General features: G+C 46.0%; 1 protein-coding gene across 1 annotated transcript in view; it reads right to left on the reverse strand.

Moving 5' to 3' along the window:
• The window catches only part of GHRHR (growth hormone releasing hormone receptor), a 1,095,940-nt gene that overhangs the window by 330,342 nt on the left and 741,785 nt on the right, over window positions 1-23,813 (reverse strand). The gene's annotated exons all lie outside the window — the stretch shown is intronic.

Here is a 23,813-nt window from a genome sequence, read left to right on the forward strand (position 1 = left end):
TGGCAACAGGCATTCTGAAGTTGTTCTGTTTGATCCACAGTTTACTATGCACCCTGACACATTGTCACTACATGAAGAATCACCTCCGTCTCACACATTGGATTCCAAAACTGTGAGAGTTAGCATCGGGGCCAAGAGGCTATCCCCGAGCAAGCTCATGCATGCAGCTTGAACTGTTCATGGCCCTGCAATTATAATTTGAATAAACAGTTACAAATCACAGCAAGGTTTTAGGCACAATCAATGTCTGAGTATAAGCAATTATAACAGATAAGCCTAAAAACTTTTTGCTGAGAATCCTGCAGTGCTGTAGGTGAACAGTAGATAGCTCAAGGTCATTTTTATCTTTCCAAAAGAGAAAGCATTCACCTTTAAAATTCATTATCTATTTCTTCAGGGGGGAAAATGGTGTAAAAGTAGGTTACACTAATTACTGCATGTTAAATGATTGATTAAAACGTATGGCCTGTGGGGTTGATTTTGAGGTCCCAGTAATGTAATTCACTAGTAACTCTAATGTGGATGGAGTTGTACTGGTTTAAAACTGGCACAAGAGAGAGGACACAAGTTCTAAACCTCTGAGGGGGTGAAAAATTAGGTCCCAATTCTCAGCTGGCATAAGTCAGTGAAGCTACACTGATTTTCTTTTTTAAGACCAGCCAAAGGGTACGTCCAGACTACCCGCCGTATCGGTGGGTAGCGATCAATTTATCGGGGATCAATATATCATGTCTCATCTAGATGCAATATATCAATTCCCGAACATGCTCCCCGTCGACTCCAGAACTCCACTAGAGCGAGCGGCAGTAGCGGAGTTGACGGGGGAGCCGCAGCCGTCGATCCCGCGCCGTGAGGATGGGAGGTAAGTCGGAATAATATACGTCAACTTCAGCTACGGTATTCCCGTAGCTGAAGTTGCGTATTTTACATTGACCCCCCCCCCAGTGTAGACCAGGCCAAAGATTGGGCCTTTGCACTGTGAAGTTGCTCCTAGTTCCAAGTGACTGTACTGGTGATGAAGGACCAAAATCTATTCATTGGCACCTGTACAAAGCCATTGTAATGAAATGATGTTGCAAGCGTGTAAACAAGAGCAGAATTTACTTCAATCTATAGTGGGTGCCATAAAAATGAAAAATGTTACCAACCCTTATCACATCGCGGTATCTGAGATACCAGTGTAATGTCCTGCTCTTATCCAAAGACATTTGTTGATATATCTTAGATACAACAATATGGTAACTTCATACATGTAGATGTTGATTTCTGTCTGTCTGGATACTTGTACAGCTCTGATCCCCATAGTAACTGCATCTGAGTGACATCATACTCTTGCAAGTAAATAGATGACTTACTGCCACAGGTCCTTTCCATCACTGGCTATTTGGTAACTTCATACACTGATACAAATGTACTTTGTTCTACAGTCTTAAATTCTTGCAATAGTCATCAGTGACCTGATGGCTATTGGATGGGCTACGGGAAGAGACTCTGGTGGTCTCAGTCCAGTTCTTAGTGAGCAAATGTCCCACATCATAATAATTATTATCATAATTGGCCCCTGTATGGCAGTCTCAGTGGATAGAATAAGCAGTCAGTAGGTCATGGAGACCAAATGAATTTCACCCCTTGAACGGAGCTGCACTGAAAAAGAAACTGGTATTGCTGCTGCTTGAGTTGTATATGTAGAGAGCTTCTGGTTCAAGATTTCAATCCACTACTTTTTACCAGTCCTAAGCTTATTCAAGTATGTGTGAGGCTTGGGGGAGAAGGCAATTCTGAGTAGCCTCACTTCAAGGTAGATCCCCATTGATTCAAAAGAGATGTAGATTGCATGGATTTTCCATGTGTTGGGGGGAAAGTCACTTTGTACTGTATCTCTGTGAAAAAAAACCCATATAGCAATGGAAACTGGCAAGCAGCACCTGTGATAGATGAGAAATTAAATCCTAAGGAAATGGATTTCACCTTTAAATATAAAGGACGTAGTAGTATTGCAAAACTCCCGCTAACATTGTATGTTTGAACACACAGGGACAGATTCTCATTTATGCTCTGGCCACTGTACACTGCCCTGGCAGTGAAAAGGGGCCTTATGGCTGGTGTAATTGTAATTTACATCCACTTTAAGGACCAGAGAGGAGCAAAGTGGCCTTCATGTGAATGAGAATATGACACAGTGGCCTATTGGTGGTTCATTACTGTCTCAGCAACTCTCATCACATCTGATGTACTCACTACATCTAACATTGTTGTCATACATGACATATACCAAAGAGATGGCACGTAATATATCATTGTATCTCTAATAACTCACAGACTTGCATCATGGACCATTAATAACTCACATAACTTGCATCATATATGTACAGGATGTGTACAAAATATGGATACACGCTAGAATTATGTTCTTAATATCTTTGACAAGCCATGCCTAAGCACAGTTTGCCTTAGACAAAGGCATGTGTATTTGTTTTTGTCCAAGCCTGGTGTTTGGCAGAGACAACAAAGGTCAATTTACATATAAGGTAAACTAAGTTCTCAAGCTAAAATATGGGGGAGAAGACAGCATCTACACCTAAACACAGGAGACAAACTTTTATCTGGGCTATAAAGACAACTTATTGAATCAACTGATTGTTTGTAGGGCCAGCATTTCCACTAGGCAACCCTAGGCGGTTGCCTAGGGTGGCAGGATTTGGGGGCCAGGATTTTGCCACCCTCGGTGGAAATTCGGGGGCGGGTCCTTCACTCGCTCCAGGACCTGCCGCTGAAGTGTCCCGAAGACGCAGAGTGGAAGGACCCCCTCCGCCAAATGCTCAGAGGGGCAGCAAAAACCGTGGTGCCGTTCCTGATTGTATGCAATGTTACTGTATTATAAAAGTGTATCAAGTAAGGTCTCTTATGACAACTAATGACTCCGCTATCATGAAATGTATTGATTACCCTATAAGAGAAACTATGAATACTCATTAATATTCTTTAAAGTCTGTAACTAAAAGGTGTTTAAACCAGGCAGATCAGTGGGAGGTGGTAAATAGGTTCCCTCCCTGACAGGAGGGAAGGCAGCTGTCTACCTGTCTCTAAAGAAATTAAGCAAGGTGTGACCAAAAACAACGGAAGTCCTATTTACCTCCTGAGTCTGGGGACAAAATAGTGAGTTTGGGGAGATATAAGGAAAGGGAAGAAGCCATCTTGGCATCTATCACTGGACAGACATAAGGGCTCAAAGTTCTTTCAAGCTGCAAAAGATGGGTTTTTCAACCAAGGGGGGTTGGAGTCTCTGGGAATGGAAGACTGGTGAGGAAACTCCCTGAACAAAGGCTGTAAGTTGCTGAGGTTAAGTCTTGGCCATTAGAAACTACTCTTACTTTTGTTCGTAACCCTTTCTAACTTAACCGATGTCCTGTTTGTTAATGTTTTATGTTTACTGTCATCAAACTCAGTGCTGTTTGAAATGAAGGGATTGTTAACTCCAGTTCAAAGAAAAACTCTGCTCTTGTCTCTTTAAAAGAACACCAAATTAATTCTGAGTGTTCCAGGAGAGGACTGGACACTTCAAGGTAGATAGTTTGGGGGACATTTGGGTCTGGGCATGTATTGGGATCACTTGGCTGGTGGAGACCAAAGCGTGGCTATGGTATAACCAGGATGGCTCAACATGCAGACATTCAGTAAATGCTTGTATGTTGGCTGGGAGTATCTAAAGAGGGAGCTACAGCAGCAGAGCATTTTAAAGCACTCAGGGTTACAGGACAAGCAGTGACACAACTCCCTGGTCTAGGCTGCACCCAAAACGTGGCAGAGGATCAGATTCTGAAAGGTCAGGAAATGCAACCATTAGAGTTCTGATAGCAATGCTAATGTGGCCGTATTATACATACTCTAGATTAGAGCGGGATGAAATGTTTCAGAATAATAGTTTATTCAATTAAAAACTTCAGTCAGGTCGACCTGAAACTATTTGTGAATTTAACGCAGAGTTTCAGACCATTCACAAAATAGCCAGAGGTGGCAGTGGTGCTGTTTTTCTCCCCCCATCCCCATAACCCCTAGCCCAGTACGTAGGGCATTTACTTGGGATGTGGAATTCCCAGACTTGAATCCTCACCCTGGAACAGACCCAAAAGGGGCTTTTTTGATTCATCAGAAATTCCATATTTGGTTTGACCCAAAGCAGATAAAAAACTGGTGGGGGTGGGGGAGAGGGGGAAGGAGAGGAATCAGAACTGCTACTAAACTGAAATATCATCTATTCACTCAGCTCTGTTCTATATTAGATCTACAGCTGACCCTGGTTAACTCATTTGAGGTTGTATTTGGGTTCAGCTACAGTAGGCACCAGTTCCTTGACACTTATGACTAAGCCCACCCACCTCTGCCACGTCTACATATCCACATCGATAAATCCTCTCACAGGGTCATTTGATGCCTGCAGGCCTCCTTCCCCTGTTGAGAGGCTCTAAACCCTCCTCACTGGAGCTGGGAAGCCAGGGGACAGGGCCAAAAGGCAGTTTTCTAAACAAGACATAGGGGAGAATGCGGTCTCTACTGGGTCCCAGTTGTGAATTAAGCACCAGTGTGACCTGTAATTGGAGCTGTGCTCCGGTGGGTGAGATTTACCGGTGAGATTTGGCATCCCTGGAAAAAAAACAACAAAGCTCTACGCACGTACAGCAGAGGCACATTAATTAGCAGAGGCTGCCGTTACCTGAACATTTAATGGGCAACTGAAAATACTTCAGGCTTCTCCCTGTTTTTGCTGAAGTAGGTGGGAATTCTCCAGTGGGAACTCAGGCAGCTGTGAAGGGGTAATGCAGCCCCTCTGGCAACAGTCAAGTGGTTATAATGCAGGCAGACTCCAGCAGCGGGGAGGGAAATGAAAGTGTCGAGGTTAATAAAGTGTGAGTCCTGCAGCCTTCGAATAGTCACAGAGCTGCACGTGGTGTCCTGCAAGCTTGGAGGCTTCATCGTTCCTGAATGATGCTGTCTCTCTCCTGACAGTGCTGGCTCTGGCAGTCCATCTCCAAAGCCAGGCAATTTCTTTCCATAATTGAGCTGGTTTCTGTCATGGGATGGGCTGTGAGGAATCCCTGTGTAGCTTATCTTTAATGGATTTCCTCTCTCCAGCCTAATTGCAGTGGAGGGTAGAACAGTTCACTGGAAAATGTACAGGCAAGTGGCAGCAGAACCAAGGGACTCAGGGCTAATATGTTTTTAGCCACTTTTGCTAGAAGAAGAGTGAAATTCATAATTGTCCAGCAGGACTTGTGTGAATCTGATTGTCAGCAGGTTGGGATTCCCTGATGCGGGATGTTCTCTTGTGTCGGACATAGGGGCTCAGGGACAGGCTGTGGCAGGTGGACACTTTCCCCTTGGAAGAAGCAGTGCAGAATTGCAGACTCCAAGTGGTGACTTAGGAGGCACCATCCCTCCCATTGCTCCTGGCAGCACAGGGGGAGTATACAGCCGGGGTAGGCAACCTACGGCACAGGTGCCGAAGGCGACACACGAGCTGATTTTCAATGGCACTCACACTGCCTGGGTCCTGGCCACCCGTCTGGTGGCTTTGCATTTTAATTTAATTTTAAATGAAGCTTCTTAAGCATTTTAAAAACCTTATTTACTTTACATACAACAATAGTTTAGTTATATATTATAGACTTATAGAAAGAGACCATCTAAAAACGTTAAAATGCATTACTGGCACGCAAAACCTTAAATTAGAGTGAATAAATGAAGACTCGGCACAGCACTTCGGAAAGGCTGCCGACCCCTAGTATACAGCTTACTCCCCTGATCGTCCCCCTCAACTCTGGCCTTACTCTTGGTGGCAGGGGGGTGGGGCAGTGGGAATGGACTAGTTGACCTCTTGAGGTCCCTTCCAGCCCAACTCTTCTAGGCAAGGAGTGAGGGCATATCTCCCCCACTTTCCCAGCCGCTTTGTGGCAGGCTGTGCACCCAGGATTCATGAAGGGAGCAGTCCCAGTGCTCAGTCAGTGTGAAGTATCCTAAACCCTTAGCATTCCAAAGACACACAGGTACCAGGATTAGATTACGCCTGTCTCCCATCTATCTGGTGTATGTGGAAATTAATATCCTTTTAAACAAAATGCATACAAGTCTCTCTATCCATAGAGGACTGGACCCCAATAGGAGGAAGGAACAAACAGTGGAGAAGAGACTCTACCCAATAATTCATGGACCTGTCTGGTTTTCTTTAAATATGCAAAATATCACTGTTATAAAAGCAGGTTGGAGTAATGGCTAAACAAACATCCCAGCTGGTCATGAGGCCCAGTTTGCTAGCACTGTGCTGAGGAAACCTTTGGTTAACAGTAAGTGGGACTTGCATCCGGAGGAGCCTACCAGTTAAACGCACGGGGTCGGGTCATCTGATCACGTAAAGTGGCATAGCTGACTTACACGAGCTGAGCATCTGGCCCACTGGATTTTACACATTCCAGGTCCATGTGGTTTTTTTTGTTTTTTTTCAAACCTGCTACATAAGGTATAGGGAGATGGTGAGAACCACAGTAGAAGGTGGATGTTCACAGATGCATTGGTGTGATGGGCATTTTTGTCCGGTTCCAGAGAAAGTGAAGTCTTCCCCTCCAACATTTCAATGTCCTATATTTTGAGGACTGTTCATTTCTGGAACTCTGAAGTAGTGCTCTGTGTAAAACCCCCTACATGGGTTGTCAGCAAGATTTGAATCTAGGCCCCATTAGCACCAATGCATAGATCTCTACCCCTGGTACTAAAGTAGTGGCTCCATTTGTTGATAGCAGTAGCTATCCTCTAAGCCAGTTTAGGGGATTGTGACACATTTTGGCAGTATGATTGTTACTCGAGGTTCTTTCAACCCAAAGCTCTTGGTAACTTTACTCTGTGCGAGGAGGTGTCAGGAAATAAATCAGGGGAGACATGGCCGTCCGACCGATAGATGGCTGGCACAAACAGGACAACACAAGAATGCTTTCACTTAAAGCTACACTTTACTTAGTCTCAAGCACTTACACACGTCCTCAACAGGTTAGTAACACACCCCCAACCCTTGATAATTACCAAAGCTGAGTGTGGCTTTCGAGTGATACAGCTGCAGCCCGTCTGCCCCTGGGGAACACAAGATGCATCCAAAGGGAGAAGCCAGTCCCGAAATGAGTCCCCCCGTCTCAAGCTTTTTCCCCTTATTTATACATTAGTAATTAAAGAAACCTTGTTAAGTAAGCTGTTTCAAGCAAGAGGTTCCTTCTGATTATTCATTAATGTGGATCTTTCCAGAACTTGCAGCCTAGAAACCTCAACAGACATTCCTGGGGCATATACTACTCTTTGAAAACGCATGTATCAGCAAATTTAACATAATTCTTATCAGGAGGGACACAGGATCAAGCCGCCCTTTTAGTGGCACCCTAAACCCCCCTCCCCTCCTACTTTGGTCAAGCTGAGACTTGCTTTTAACAGCTTGCTGACTAGGCTGTCTTTAACAATAAGCCATGGTGGTTTCAGGCACTTTACTGGTTTGCCAAAGTCTCCCCGTACATAATTACTTCAGAATGTAATGTGTTTCCATGCTTTGATAACACGTATTGATGACCATAGTACAATAGATAATGCGACCAACCTTCTTCCCCCTCCCCATAAATATATCCTTGAAGCAACTACTAATAAAGGAACATGATGAGCTAGACAGATCTCATCCAGTGTCCCTCAAGGAGAAGGTTGAGCAGAAAAACAAGGAGCTGCCTGCATTCAGTATAGGAATGGCCCAAGGAACTCAGTCACTACGTTAATTTGATCCTGCCTGAAACTGAGGTAAGCTCAATGAATTCAAATTGTGACCCTCTATGCGTGGGGTTTGCACTGGTGTAGCCACACCAGTTTCTGGCCATTGAGTGCTGAATGAGAGGCAATCCCAAATTCTGAATATTTCCGTATTAGACATTTGGCATTTTCAAAAAGTTTAACAAAAAAAATCAACCCCAAAATGAGAAATGTTCAGCAAATTGAAACTTTACAACCTAATCTGTGGGTCAAACAATGTTGCAGTCACTTATTTTTCTAAATGATGAAATTAACTTTTCATTTAAAAAATTCTTTTATTTCCTTCATGTGCCTTAAAGTTTAGATTTGAAACAATTTTTCTTTAATCAAATGTCAAAATAAAACATTTTCTTTTCTTTTTTTTCTGACTAGGAGGAACAAAAATCTAGCAATTTGCTGAAACTGACATGAATGCACAGGACTGGCGCCAGTGTTTTTGGCGCCCTAGGCGCATGGCCATTTCGCCGCCCCGCGCGGTGCTCCAGCAGCTCTGGTGGACCTGCCACAGATGTGCCTGAGGGAGGTCCACCGGAGCCGCGGGACCAGTGGACCGTCCGCAGGAACACCTGCGGCAGGTCCACCAGAGCCGCGGGACCAGCGGACCGTCCACAGGAATGCTTGCGGCAGGTCAACCGGAGCCGCCTGCCGCCCCCCCCCCCGGCAAAATAACGCCCCTCAATAATCCTGGCACCCTAGGCAATTGCCTAGGTCACCTAAATGGAAGCGCTGGCCCTGTGAATGCACAAAACATTTCAGTATCATCAAATCTGCATTTTTTCACTGAAAAATAGTGTTGGCTGAAAAATGTTGCCCAGCTCTATTCAGTATACCCAGATTCTGCACATCTGAATGCTCTGTATTGATTTACTTTTGGTGACCATTTCAATTGCTTGAGGTTTGTTATATCACAGCAGCAGTAGCTGCTGCTCAGCATTTTGCAAAAAGCAAATTTGCACTTTGCAAGGAAGATTACCAGGTAAGTAGCACTTCATGAAACTCTGTTCTCTCCACAGGTGCCAGTTTTCTATGAATATAGATAGATATGTAGCAATTATCAGCTGAACTATATTTATTGATCAGCTTTTGAACATTAACGACTGGGAAAAAAGATCTTTATTTGCTGCAGCTTGAAAAGTAAAACATGCTAATCCCTGTGATGAATCTGGCCTACTGTCACCTTACATTAGATACCTTGATTACATTCCTTTTGCGGACTGCATTTGCACTTTCTTTGTAAAAGGCATATTATCTGCAGACAACACATAGTCACATTATTAAACTATTTTAATATTCCACACTGAGAAAATGGTTTATGTAGTTGATAGCAGGGGAAGCTCTATCGTTTTTGCCACCCCAAGCACAGCAGGCAGGCAGCTTTTGGCGGCATGCCTGCGGGAGGTCAGCCAGTCCCACGCCTTCAGCATACCCGCTGCCAAATTGCCGCCAAAGCTGCAGGACCAGTGGACCTTCCACTGGTGCACCGCCGAAGGCAGCCTGACTGCTGCCCTCACAGCAACCGGCAGGCCGCACCTTGCGGGTTGCGGCCCCAGAACGCGCTTGCTGTGCTAGTGCCTGGAGCCGCCCTTGGTTGATAGCGTTTATCAGCATGGGAGCATCTTGAATACCAACTTCGACAGCTATTCCTATGTTCTCTTAGAAGCAAAGGAATTAATAGATTCACAGATTTTAAGGCCAGATGAAATGATTAGATCAGGGGTAGGCAACCTATGGCATATGTGCCAAAGGCAGCTTGTAAGCTGATTTTCAGTGGCTCTCACACTGCCTAGGTCCGGGCTATTGGTCCCGCCCCCTCTGCATTTTAATTTAATTTTAAATGAAGCTTCTTAAACATTTTAAAAACCTTATTTACTTTACAGATAACAATAGTTTAATTATATATTATAGTCTTATAGAAAGAGACCTTCTAAAAACGTTAAAATGGCATGCAAAACCTTAAATTAGAGTGAATTAATGAAGACTCACCACATATTTCTGAAAGGTTGCTGACCCCTGGATTAGATCATCTAGTCGGACTATCTGTATAACGCAAGCCAGAGAATTTCCCCAAGTTACTCCTGCATTGAGCCCAATAATTTACATTTAAGGTTAAGATTTTTGTCAGTGGTATTTTTAGTAAGTAACAGACAGGATATAGGCACTAAACAATAAATCAGGGAAGCCCAAGCCCCTCCCCTCCAGCATGGGGCTGACGGCCTCAGCCCAGAGCCCTGCCCATTCCTACCCCCATTGCAGGGCTGAAGTCACGAAGGTCTGTTAACGTCACGGAATCCATAACCTCCATGACTAAATCGTATATTTGACATATCTTCCAGCAAGGCGTCTGTCAGGAATCAGGATCTGCAGCAGACCCTGATCTTCAGGCAACCTAAGGAGCAGACTGCCTAATTAGCTATGTCACCTGATTGGTTGGAAGAGTCAGCAAACCGACTCTTACACCCAGCGGCAGAAGTCTGGCAGCAGCTCAGCCCATTTGCCCATGGCTGTGTTAGCTGCTGTGCCTGCTGTTCCCTAGCCTTCTTTCAGCCCTACTTCTGTCTTCCCTAACTCCAGGAAACTGAGTTCTAACCCTTCACTCCAATTCCTGACTTCCAGCTCTGGCAATTGGCCTCTGACTCTGGGCGGACTCCTATTCCTGGCAGCTGCCTCTGCTCTAACCACTAGACATGACTGCCCGTGTCCCAGTCTCCGACAGCAGTAAATCATAGCTCAAGGTTTTCAAGTCATGGGGAATCCACCACTTCTCTTGGTAGTTTGTTCTAATGACGAATCACACTCACTGCTAGAAAGTCCATATCTTGTCTCTTGGCCAAAAACCTTATGTAACCCTTCTGTATCTAGGGGTTCCATTTCAATAACACAGTGCAAAACCCGGCTCGAGCCCCTACCCAGTGACCTGGGACAATTATATACCACCCCCCTGGTCACGTCTAAGGTGCAATACTTCACCTCTCAGAAGCACACAGACTGAGTGAAGCAAAAGCCTTTTAATAAAGGAAGAAAACATTGCAGCATTATGTTGGGGAAACACCACAAACAGGATTCATAACACAAAACATGAGCAAAAGACCCACTCCCAAGTAAGTTTGGCAGTGTCCATTTCCCCAAGTCCAGCAACCCAACAGTCACCCCTCCCACAGTTTCTGACTTTGGTCAGTGCATCCCCCAGAGTTCCGAAGTTCATCTGCAAAGTTTATCGCCCAGCCTGGGTGGAAGTGGAGGGAGGTATGGGGGGCATCTTACGTGCTCCGCTGCTCGGGTCAACAGCCGAGTGCCACACCTCTCCACGGGGTTCTGCTGCAGCCTTCATCGCCAGCCATCCTGCTATCCACTCTGCTCTGCTTTCCACCAGCTATCCTGCTGTCTGCTCTGGTAGTCATCTTGCTAGCCACTCACCAACTTGTCTTCAGCCCCCTACTACTTAACACAGCTCTCAGTGATCTCAGCTCTTAGTGACTTCAGCTCTCAATGAGTTTAGCTGGTTGTAGGGAAGCCTCAGTGCTGGTACACCACTAGCCCAAAGTAGATCTAATGCTTAGACCCAGGTATTAGTGATTTCAGATTTGTAGCATGTAAGAAGACTCCCCATGGAGTCAAAATTAGCTCTGTTTTTACACAGTGGAGAGAGAGAGAGAGAGAGAATCAAAGTGGTGTTTAGGACTCTTCAAAGGGGCCCACACTACCAGGTATACATTCCTGTCCCCATTCCTGTCCCCAGCTTCTCTCAATTCACTGGGTTTTGGAACCCAAGCCCCTTGCGAGTGCTGCTTCATTGAGGGTAAGTCCCTCCATTATAACATGCCAAGTACAGTTCTACTGTCCTTGATTCACATAACCAGGATAACAACACTTTACTACTCCTGCCCCAATAACAAAGATACTGGGGATCCCACAGCAGCCAAAGTGACCATTTGGTCAAGCAGTCCATCATGTTAGGTAGGGTGGGTGTGCCTATGCAAACAAGATCAGTCCCTGAAGTCCTTTTCCACAGCTCACTACCAGATGTCAGGGTAGAGCTCATTCTGACTCTGCTTACACTTACATGCAGCAGCTGTGGGATAGTATGCCCCTACTGTAGTTCTCCTACTAATCCCTAGAGTTAGAAATGGCCTTAAACCCTAAAGCATGCTGTTTAATATTTCCTGTGCCTGAGAACGTCCTTTCCATCGGTGTTTATATGCTGTAGCATGTGAGCGGTGGTTGCATCCTATAGCAAAACCAAAGTCAATGGCAAGTAACAGGGTTTGGCTAATCAGATATTAGTGTTCATCCCATCAGCTTTTCATGAAGTTTAAACACATTCTTATACATTTCTTAACATCTACTTTGGACTATACTAACACACAAGTCAGCAAGTGAATATGTTACTTCTTAGCTGATACCTGCAGTCTTGTCCAGAGCTGGAATGTTGCTTGCCAGCTTCACACTAGGTACTGTCCTGGAACAAACTGGATCCCTTGTCTTTTAAAGTCCGTTTAAGTCAGAGTGGTGCATAAGATGACATCAGCATCATGTCAGCTTTCAGAGTGAGGTGCAAGCACTACTTTGCCCTTTGCCGATGACCACTGGGGAGGACCCAAGGCCAGAAGAGGATGTTGCTTTGCAAGGAAGGTCCAAGCTGTGGGTATCTACCAAATTTTAGGAGCAGAAGACTAGAGAAAGTGGATTTCTGCCCCCAGAGGTGGTCCTGGCTTTGAGCAGAGGGTTGGACTAGATGACCTCCTGAGGTCCCTTCCAACCCTGATATTCTATGATCCTATGATTCTGGCTGCTGTGGAAAGGTGCTACCCCATGAGAGCACTAAGAGCGCCTGATTATTTAAAAGAAAACAACCATGCTGTAAACTACGAGGGGGAAGAGTATAGTGAACTGGTCATCAAAGGGTTAACTGGCATACTTGGAGTATTAGGAGCTGGACCACTGCTTCACCCACCCTTACTTCCTGGTTAGTTCGCATGTGATTTTCTCCCCCACACACACTGGTTTATTCCCCTACAGAACACGGTCTCAGCCTGCAGTACTATGAGAAAAGTGTGTTTCTTATCCATTGAGCAGCCCTTTACAAAAGCTTGGCCATCATAGTGAACTGAGGACTCTCCGGGTACGTGTACACTGCAATTAAAAAATCTGCAGCCCTGAGTCTCAGAGCCCGGGTCAGCTGGCTCAGGCTGTGGGACTATAAAATTGCAATGAAGATACTCAGGCTGGAGCCCAGGTTCTAAGACCTTTGAACTAGACCAGCTACAGCCCTATCCCTGCAATCCCATCAGCTGAGCCAGGCCATTGGTTTTTTATTGCAGTGTAGAAGTGCCCTCGGATCCACGAAACAGCTCCAGCATTTGGGCAGAAGGAGAAGCTCTGTTGCTTCCCAGTAATAGAAGGGTGCAGCAAAGATCAGTGCATGTTGTGAGAGCCAATACAATCCCTGGCACAGGCTGTGCCATTCCAGAACCATGGCTGTTATTGGGCACTCAGCTGGCACCATGCCTAAAGCAGGTTGAAGTAGGAGGTGCTAGGATGGCCTGGTACAGCAAATATTGGCATCACAGATATTGCAATCATGAAAATGCCTACTGCAATTATACTGTGAAATTCCCAAGTACACATCTCATTTAGATTTAGAAAGAGAGCTCCTGAAGATTAAACAAATAGCACTTTCTAAAAAGCCTGTTTGGTCACTTTTCTGTGGAGGGAGAGCTTTTCTAGAGCTATCAATCCAGCACTTTCCAAACACCTGACATTGAATTCAGAACTTTTAAATTGCTGAGTGTGTATAGGATGACTATATGCTACACAGGGATTTGATTCTAATCCCATTTACAGCAGCCCCTTTTGGGGGCTGAAGAGAAACAATGAACCAGGCCCCCTGTGTGTGCCTATAAGCCCCCCTCTGATCTCACACACATCAGAAAGATATACCTACCTCACAGAGCTGGAAGGGACCCTGAAAGATCACTGAGTCCAGCCTCCTGCCTTCCATAGCAGAACCAACTACTGATTTTGCCCCCAGTTTTCTAAGTGGCCCTCTCAAGGATTGAACTCACAACTCTGCGTTTAGCAGGCCAATGCTCAAACCACTAAGCTACCCCTTCCCTTGAGTTCAAGCCGCTGTAAACGGGATTAGAATCAAATCCCTGTATAGCATATAGTCATCCTATACACACTCACCAATTTAAAAATTCTGAATTCAATGTCAGGCTTTTGGAAAGTACTGGACTGATAGCTCTAGAAAAGCTCTCCCTCCACAGAAAAGTGACCAAACAGGCTTTTTAGAAAGTGCTATTTGTTTAATCTTCAGGAGCTCTCTTCCTAAATCTAAATGAGATGTGTACTTGGGAATTTCACACTATAATTGCAGTAGGTATTTTCATGATTGCAATATCTGTGATGCCAATATTTGCTGTACCAGGCCATCCATAATGTTAATTAAGTGGCAACAGGGGCACTGCACTTTACAAAACCATTACCCAGTTCAAGGGTGGATAAATGATAAGGGCGAAAGCAGAGTAATATTTGTTCAGATGCAGGAACCAGATTATTGCCAAGGAAAATCACAGACTCACCTACTGTTTATGTCCCAAGTACCGTGCATTGCTACTGCACAGGAGCAAGTAAAGAGATGAAATAAGCAGAACGTGTAAAAGGAGGATTGAAAAATATAATTAAAAATTTCAGGACACACACAGCCTGAGTAAAGGGTCACCAGGGAAGGGATGTATCATTGTTTTCTGGGTACAATATCTAGATCCCCAGCATGAAGCTAGAATGCAGCAAACTAAGCAAAATGTACCAGCTGGAGGACATGTAAACAGGTGCAGCAGTAAGATAACTAGCTATATCTTACTGCATGGGGATGGTCTAATTACTGCAGTACCCATCTGCAGACCATAGCTATACCTTCTGCAACCGTTGCTTCCCTGCTCTTCCTCAATGTATGGGCAGCTTCTGGTCCCTTCGCACTGCAGGCTCCATGCTCTGTGGAGTGTGTGTGACCGTATGTGTGTTTCTTAAACATCATCGTTAGAGAGGCCCCCCGTCAGCCAGGTATTTAAGTCTGGGTCTAACTTGAACAGTGTGAATAGTCCCAGTGAATCCAAAGCGCTTAAAGACAGGCACGTGCTTAAGTACCTTGGGGAATCAGGGCCACAGTTAGTATTTGCAGCAGGATGGCCGGCTTGCCTTTTTCAAAGCTGCAGCTTTCTACCAGTCCATTGCTCACATCCACAAAATAGCAAATCTCTCATACCTAAATTTCCTAAGCCCCATGGTATTCACCAAGGGAAGATAACAGGGAAATATAGCAGCTAAATTTGGTCTTGCTGCTTAGGGAATGTCTACACTGCAGCAGTAGTGTCCAGCTTGGGTAAACATATCATAGAATAGCAGAGCTAGAAGGGACCTCAGGAGGTTATCTAGTGCTGCTCAAAGCTAAACCAATCTCCAACTTTTTTTTCCCCCTCCAGACCCTTAAATGGCCCCCTCAAGGACTGAACTCACAAGCCTGGGTTTAACAGGCCAATGCACAAACAGTTGAGCTCTCTCTCCCACTTATGTATTTGTATTAGCTTTGACTGAACTAGCACACTTAGAATGGCAGTGTCGCCACAGTAGCGAAAGCCATGGGATGGGCTACTCATCTGAGTACAGCTCCTTCCAAAACCCTTGGTCCATATTCAGATGGCTAACCCAGGCTGCCGCCTGAAATGCTGCAGCTACAACCGCTGCATTCAGTATTCGAGCTCGATCAGAGTTCATGCGTGTACGTCTTTCCGAGCTGAAAACTACACCTCCAGCTGTAGTGTAGATGTACCCTGAGTAGTTGACTGATTTTGGGCAAGCCATTCAGCCATTATGTGTCTCAGCCTCTGTTGTGATAATTGGGTCTACAGGTTTACCCTAACTGTGAGCTCAACTGACAGAGTATGTGAAAGTTCATCAGATGTCACAAAAACCTAGTAACAAATGTTGATGGGAAGAGCTATGAGAGGGAGACAGAGATTGAATTAGTCCAAGCAAAAAGGCCTCCTAATGTAACTCAGGACAGTGTTAAGATCATGCACGGTAAACAAGAAAATGTGAGTCTGGAAATTAATGGGCAAAAATTGCTATGTCGGATTCTAAGCCTAACTGATGGGCAAAATCATAAGGGGTGGGGGTTTGCACCCATGGTTCCTTTTGGGGGTATGTAGGACTTCAGGCCTTGCTCCCGTAGCAGCTAGTAAATTCTAATTTGCCACTCAGTTATCTGCCTACAGTTGTCTGCACAGAAGATGAACTCTGACAGAGGACTCCAGTCCTGGGATCTGATTGGTTCTCAGATTCTATTTAAAACAAGCACAGGAACAGGAAGTTGTCCATATAACTGGATCACTTCTGCTTAGTACTGCTTCCCCTGTAATACTCACCCCTGCGGGCCTGTAGCTATTCTCCTGGTAACCTGACCCTGCCTGACTCCCGTGTCTTGGTTTGCCTGGTAGCCTGTGTTAGACCCTGGCCTCCTGGTATCTGACCTGGCCTGACCACTAGGTCAGATTGCCCATGTCCTAATTGTGATAGTGGGTCCTTGCAGCTTACAGAAAGAAATGAACATAGGGGAGAAAAAATGCTCAGTGGAGTGAACTGCACGAACATGGATGCCTTCTCCACCATCTCCTGGGACCCTGGACCTTTGTCCTCATCCTGCCCAGGCCAGAGAGCGGGACCCAGATGACATCACCAGCTCCAGTTAAATCCCAAAGATCACCTGGGGTGAAAGGGGACTAGACTTTAACAACAAGAAGAGCAATAATGACAGCTCCAGCCCATTTCAACTAACTTCTCTTTTCCCCAAAAGAACATTTATTACCATCTTTGGTACCCTCTAAGATAGTGCTCTCAATCTTTCCAGACTACTGCATCCCTTTCAGGGGTCTGATTTGCCTTGCGCACCCCAAATTTCACCTCACTTAAAAACGACTTGCTTAGAAAATCAGACATAGAAATAAAAAAGTATCAAAGCTCACTAGTACTGAAAAATTGCTGACTTTCTCATGTCTACCATATAATTAAAAAATAAATCAATTGGAATGTAAATAGTGTACTTACATTTCAGTGTATAGTATACAGAGCAGCATAAACAAGTCATTGTCTGTATGAGATTTTAGTTTGTACTGACTTTGCTAGTGCTTTTTTATGTAATGTCAGTACCAGGCAAATTAGTTGAAACAATAGTCAAGAGTAAAATTGTCAGATAATTAGGCCTGATCTACACTACGCGTTTAAACCGATTTTAGCAGCATTAAACCAATTTAATCCTGCACCAGTCCACACAACAAGGCCCTTTATATCGATATAAAGGGCTCTTTAAACTGGTTTCTATACTCCTCCCCAACGAGAGGAGTTGCGCTGAAATCGGTATTGCAATGTCGGATTAGGGTTAGTGTGGCCGCAAATCGACGGTATTGGCCTCCGGGCGGTAACCCACAGTGCACCACTGTGACCGCTCTGGACAGCAATCTGAACTCGGATTCACTGGCCAGGTAGACAGGAAAAGCCCCGCGAACTTTTGAATTTCATTTCCTGTTTGGCCAGCGTGAAGAGCTCACCAGCACAGGTGACCACGCAGAGCTCATCAGCGCAGGTAACAATGCAGTCTTCTGAGAATCGAAAAAGAGCTCCAGCATGGACTGCACGGGAGGTACTGGATCTGATTGCTATATGGGGAGAGGATTCCATGCTAACAGAACTATGTTCCAAAAGATGAAATGAAAAAACATTTGAAAAAATTTCCAAGGCCATGATGGAGAAAGGCCACACCAGGGACTCAGTGCAGTGCAGAGTGAAAATTAAGGTGCTCAGACAAGCCTACCAGAAAACCAAAGAAGTAAATGGAAGGTCCTGGGCAGGGCTGAAAACATGCCACTTCTATGCTGAGCTGCATGCAATTCTAGGGGGGTTCGCCACCAGTTCCCCACCCCTGTCCGGGGATTCCGAGGTGGGGGTGGTAATCTCAGCCATGCCTGAGGATTCTGCGGACAGGGAAGATGAGGAGGACGAGCTTGCAGAGAGCACACAGCACTCCGTTCTCCCCAACAGCCAGGAGCTTTTTCTCACCCAGACGGAATTACCCTCCTAGCCCTCCCAAGCCAGACAATGAAGCCATGGAAGGGACCTCTGGTGAGTGTACCTTTGTAAATATAAAAAATGGTTTAAAAGCAAGTGTTTTTTTTAATGATTAATTTGCCCTGAGGACTTGGGATGCATTCGCGGCCAGTACAGTTGTTGGAAAAATCTGTTAACGTGTCTGGGGATGGAGCAGAAATCCTCCAGGGACATCTCCATGAAGCACTCCTGGAGGTACTCCAAAAGCCTTTGCAGAAGGTTTCTGGGCAAGGCAGCCTTATTCTGTCCACCATGGTAGGACACTTGACCACGCCATGCATGTAGCAAGTAATCTGGTATCATTGCATGGCAAAGCATAGCTGCGTGTGGTCCCAGTGATTGCTGGTATTCAAGCAATATCCATTCTTTATCTCGCTGTGTTATACTCAGGAGAGTGATATCGTTCATGGTAACCTGGCTGAAATTCAGGCATTTAATAAAGGGGACAGAGATGGCCATTCCTACTGGGCTGTTTGCCTGCTGCTTAAAAGAAATCCTTCCATGCAGGTAGCCTAGCGGGGGCAGGGGGGCGGGAAATGGCGTTGAGCTTTTTCGCATTTGGCTATCAGGGATCTTCCCTGCTACCAGCCACATTGCGGGGGGGAGGGGGGTGTTTAGCAGTGATCTTCCATGATACCAACCACGTGGTGGGGGGAGGGGTAAAGCGATCATCCCACAGAATTGGATGGGGTGGTGGTTTCTGCTGCTGCATGTTAACAGGAAAGAAGCAGCACTGAACGGGCTTTGCTTGGTATTTGGGAAAGGAGGGCACTGTGTATATGAAGGCTGCAGAAGCCGAAAGACAATGGCTTACCATGGCCGCATGCAAGCTGAATTCTGCTGCCCGGACCTGCGTCTGCGAGATCTGTAACACCAGAGCTGCAGGCACTCAATATTAAGATGTAAAATGTGACCTTGTAGTGAAATCACATGTGCTATGTAAGGTGAATAGTGTTGTTCACCGTGAAAGAGTATAAGCATTGTTCTGTAAAATGTATCTTTTTAAATACTTCTCTCCCTTTTTTCCCTCCCTCATGCAGCTGCAAATTTTTCAAGCCTCCCTACTCCATTCCGAAGGCTATCTCAGATAAGGCGGCGGAAAAAAAAGACGTGAGACTAAATGTTCTCGGAAATCATGAAAGTGACCCGCAATGAAAGAGCTCATCTGAATGAGTGGAAGGACATAGTATCAAATTACAGGAAAGATGCCAGTGAACGTGAGGACAGGAGGGACCAACGTGAGGACAGGAGAGACGTTCGAGATGAGAGGTGGTGGCAGGAAGATCAGAGGTGTAGGCAGGAAGATCAAAGGTGTAGGCAGGAAGATCAGCGGTGGCGGTATGCAACTCTGGGGCTGCTGCGTGATCAAACTGATATCCTCCGACATCTGGTGGAGCTTCAGGAACAGCAGAAGGGTCACAGAGTGCTGCTGCAGCCCCTGTGTAACCACCCTTACCATGTTCCATATCTTCCTCACCCAGACGTATAAGAATGCGTGGGGGAAGTCTTCCTGCCCCCGCCCACTCCACCCCCGTTGACAGCCCAACCAAAAGGCTGTCATTACTTTGAAATTTTTTTAGTGGCCTTTTCCTTCCCTCCTATCCTCCTCCCAAACCACACCCGGGCTACCTTGTCAGTTCTCTCCCTCTTTTTATAATGACTTTTTAATAAAGAATACATGATTTTTAAATGATAGTGACTTTATTTCCTTAAGCAAGCTGTCATCGAAGGGGGAGGGTGGGTTGCTTACAGGGAATGAGTCAATCAAGGGGCGGGGAGTTCACCAAGGGGAAACAAACACAGCAGTCACACCGTACCCTGGCCCGTAATGAAACTCATTTTCAAAGCTTCTCTGATGCGCACCGCTTCGTGGTGTGCTCTTCTAATCACCCTGGTGTCTGGTTGCATGTACTCAGCAGCCAGGTGATTTGCCCCAGCCTCCCACCCCGCCATAAAGGTCTCCCCCTTACTCTCACAGAGATTGTGGAGCACACAGCAGGCAGCAATAACAAAGGGGACATTGGTTTGGCTGAGGTATGAGCAAGTCAGTAATGTGCGCCAGCGCTCCTTTAAACGGCCAAATGCACATTCTACTACCATTCTGCACTTGCTCAGCCTGTAGTTGAACAGCTCCTGACTACTGTCCAGGCTGACTGTGTATGGCTTCATGAGCCATGGCATCAAGGGGTAGGCTGGGTCCCCCAGGATAACGACAGGCATTTCAACATCCCCAACTGTTATTTTCTAGTCTGGGAAGTAATTCCCTTGCTGCAGCCATTTAAACAGAGTAATATTCCTGAAGACGCGAAGGTCTTGAACCCTTCCTGGCCATCCCACGTGGATGTTGGTGAAATGTCCCTTGTGATCCACCAGTGCTTGCAGCACCATTGAAAAGTACCCTTACGGTTTACGTACTGGGTGTCCTGGTGCTCTGGTGCCAAGATAGGGATGTGGATTCCATGTATCATCCCCCCACAGTTAGGGAATCCCATTGCAGCAAAGCCATCCACTATGACCTGCATATTTCCCAGAGTCACAACCTGTCGTAGCAGCAGCTTAATAATTGCTTTGGCTACTTGCATCACAGCAGTCCCCACAGTAGATTTGCCCACTCCAAATTGATTCCCGACTGACCGGTAGCTGTCTGGCGTTGCAGGCTTCCAGAGGGCTATTGTCACTCGCTTCTCAACTGTGAGGGCTGCTCTCATCTTGGTATTCTGGCATTTCAGGGCAGGGAAAAGCAAGTCACAAAATTCCATGAAAGTCCCCTTACGCATGCAAAAATTTCGCAGCCACTGCAAATCATCCCACACCTGCAAAACTATGCGGTCCCACCAGTCTGTGCTTGTTTCCCGGGCCCAAAATCGGCGTTCAATGGCTAGAACCTGCCCCATTACCAGCAAGATCTCCAAAGCGCAGGGGCCCGCAGTTTGAGAGAATTCTGTGTCCATGTCCTCATCACTCTTGTCGCCGCGCTGCCGTAGCCGCCTCCTCCTCGTCTGGCTTTGCAGGTCCTGGTTCAGCATAGACTGCACGAGAATGCGTGAGGTGTTTACAACGTCCATGATTGCAGTCTTGATCTGAGCAGGGTCCATGCTTGCTGTGCTATAGCATTTGCACAGTTCACCCAGGAAAAAAGGTGCGAAAAAGTTGTCTGCTGCTTTCACGGAGGGAGGGGTGAGGCTGTACTCAGAACCACCCGCGACAATGTTTTTTGCCCCATCAGGCACTGGGATCTCAACCCAGAATTCCAAAGGGCGGGGGAGACTGCGAGAACTATGGGATAGCTATGGGATAGCTATCCATAGTGCAACGCTCTGGAATTCGATGCTAGCCTCAGTACATGGACGCACACTGCCGAATTAATGTGCTTAGTGTGGCTGCGTGCACTTGACTTTATACAATCTGTTTTACAAAACCGGTTTATGTAAAATCGAATAATCCCATAGTGTAGACATACCCTTAGAAGAACATAATTTGTTGTGCAAAAGTCAACATGGTTTTGTAAAGGGAAATCATATCTTACCAATCTATTAGAGTTGTTTGAAGGGGTCAACAAACATGGACAAGGGGGATCCAGTGGTCATAGTGTACTTAGATTTCCAGAAAGCCTTTGACAAGGTCCCTCAACAAAGGCTCTTATGTAAATTAAGTTGTCATGGTGTAGTGGGGTGGACACCTTCTCCTGCTCTGAAGGGTTAAAAACAGCCCTGGGAGGGGGCTGTGGCTAGAGAAAGCAGCTTTTAGGCTGGGCTGATTGGGGGAAGTGGCTGCAGTTGGGGCCACGCTCCAAACAGACTCAGCTTGCCCTATAAAGGCAGAGAAGCCAGGCACCCAAGAAGTCCCCCTCTGCCTGTAGAGAGAGATGGGCCTGGTTGCAGGGAGTTAGACAGAGTACCTGAGTGAAGCAGGGCTGTGGAGCTCGAGCCTGGAAAGCCCCAGGCTGCAGCCTAGCAGAATGCCAACAGGTACTTGGGGTTACAGAGGGCAGCCCAAGGGTAGGCCAAGCCAGCTGGTCCAAATCCAACCTTGCCAGTGATGTGTACGCTGATACTGCAGTCTGCCCCAGGGCATGGGGCTAGACAATGACTGGCAGTAGCCATATACTGAGGCAAGGTGGGGATTGTGGGTGGGGGTTTCCCAGGGAGGGGAGACCCTAAGACTGAGAGGGTACTGCCATGGGGCAGCACCCCAGGTAAAAGGGCACCGGGTCCAGGGAGGGACATGGGGGCGAGAGGACAGGCGGATCACTGGCCTCCAGAGGATGCTCTGGAGCTGGAATTGAGCTAACTCCCAAGGACAACCAGCAGGAAGCGCCTCAGGGGTGAGTCTGCTGGTCTACACATGGGATAAAAGGGAAGATCCTTTCATGGATTGAGAACTAGTTAAAAGACAGGGAATATGGGGTAGAAATAAATGGTAAATGTTCAGAATGGAGGGGGAAACTAGTGATGGTCCCCAAGGGTCAGTCCTAGGACTAATCCTATTCAACTTATTCATAAATGATCTGGAGAAAGGGGTAAACAATGAGGTGGCAAAGTTTGCAGATGATACTAAACTGCTCAAGATAGTTAAGACCAAAGCAGACTGTGAAGAACTTCAAAAAGATCACACAAAACTAAGTGATTGGGAAATAAAATGGCAAATGAAATTTAATGTGCATAAATGTAAAATAATGCACACTGGAAAAAATTACCCCAACTATACATACAATATGATGGGGGCTAATTTAGCTACAACTAATCAGGAAAGAGATCTTGGAGTCGTTGTGGATAGTTCTCTGAAGACGTCCACCCAGTGTGCAGCGACAGTGAAAAAAGCAAACAGGATGTTAGGAATCATTAGAAAAAGAGATAGAGAATATCTTATTGCTCTTATATAAATCCATGGTACGCCCACATCACATGGTACGCAGGTCGAGGGATGTTCTGGCCGCAGCTTCTCACAGCCCCCATTAGCCTGGAACAGTGAACCATGGCCAGTGGGAGCCGCAATCGGTCGAACCCACAGACACGGCAGGTAAACAAGCCAGCCCGCCCCGCCAAGGGGCTTACCCTGGCGGGCTGCAGGCTGAAGGTTGCTGATCCCTGTTATAGACTATAAGTCACCCTTTAACATTCTCTTTGGAAGCTAAATAGACTCAAACAGTTCAATCTATCACTAGCAGGGATATTCTCTTATCCTTTAATCATTCCTATGGCTCTTCTCTGAACCCTCTCTAATTTATCAACATCCTTCTTGAATTTTGGGCACAAGAACTGGGTACAGTATTCTGGCAGCGGTCACATCAATGCCAAACACAGAGGTAAAATAACCTCTCTACTCCTCACTCGAGATTCCCCGGTTTATGCATGCCAGGATTGCGTGAGTTCTCTTGGCCACAGCATCTCATTAGAAGCTCGTGTTCAGCTGACTATCCAGCATGACCCCCAAATCTTTCTCAGAATCACTGCTTCCCAGCATTGGGTCCTCCATCCTGTACGTATGGCCCACCTTCTTTATTCCCAGATGTGTACATTTGCATTTACCTGAATTAAGCCACATACTGTTTGTGTGTGCCCCGTTTACAAAGCAATCCAGATCGCTCTGAATCAATCAATCTGTTCCCATCTTCATTATTTACCAATCCCCCAAAATGTTTGTGTCATCTGCAAACTTTGAACTTGACCTGATATTCTATGGGGAACCGATGTAGTGAGCAAAGCAGTGGGGGAATGTGCTCTCAGCAGCACCAGCTGCTGAGAAACTAGGTTACTGTATTCTGGATTAAGGTTATGTGTACACTGCCCCAGAGTTCAGACTATAGGGGTGTGAATAGCAGTGAACAC

This window comes from Gopherus flavomarginatus, chromosome 2 (genome assembly GCF_025201925.1).
Source record: "Gopherus flavomarginatus isolate rGopFla2 chromosome 2, rGopFla2.mat.asm, whole genome shotgun sequence".
NCBI classification, from domain to species: domain Eukaryota; kingdom Metazoa; phylum Chordata; order Testudines; family Testudinidae; genus Gopherus; species Gopherus flavomarginatus.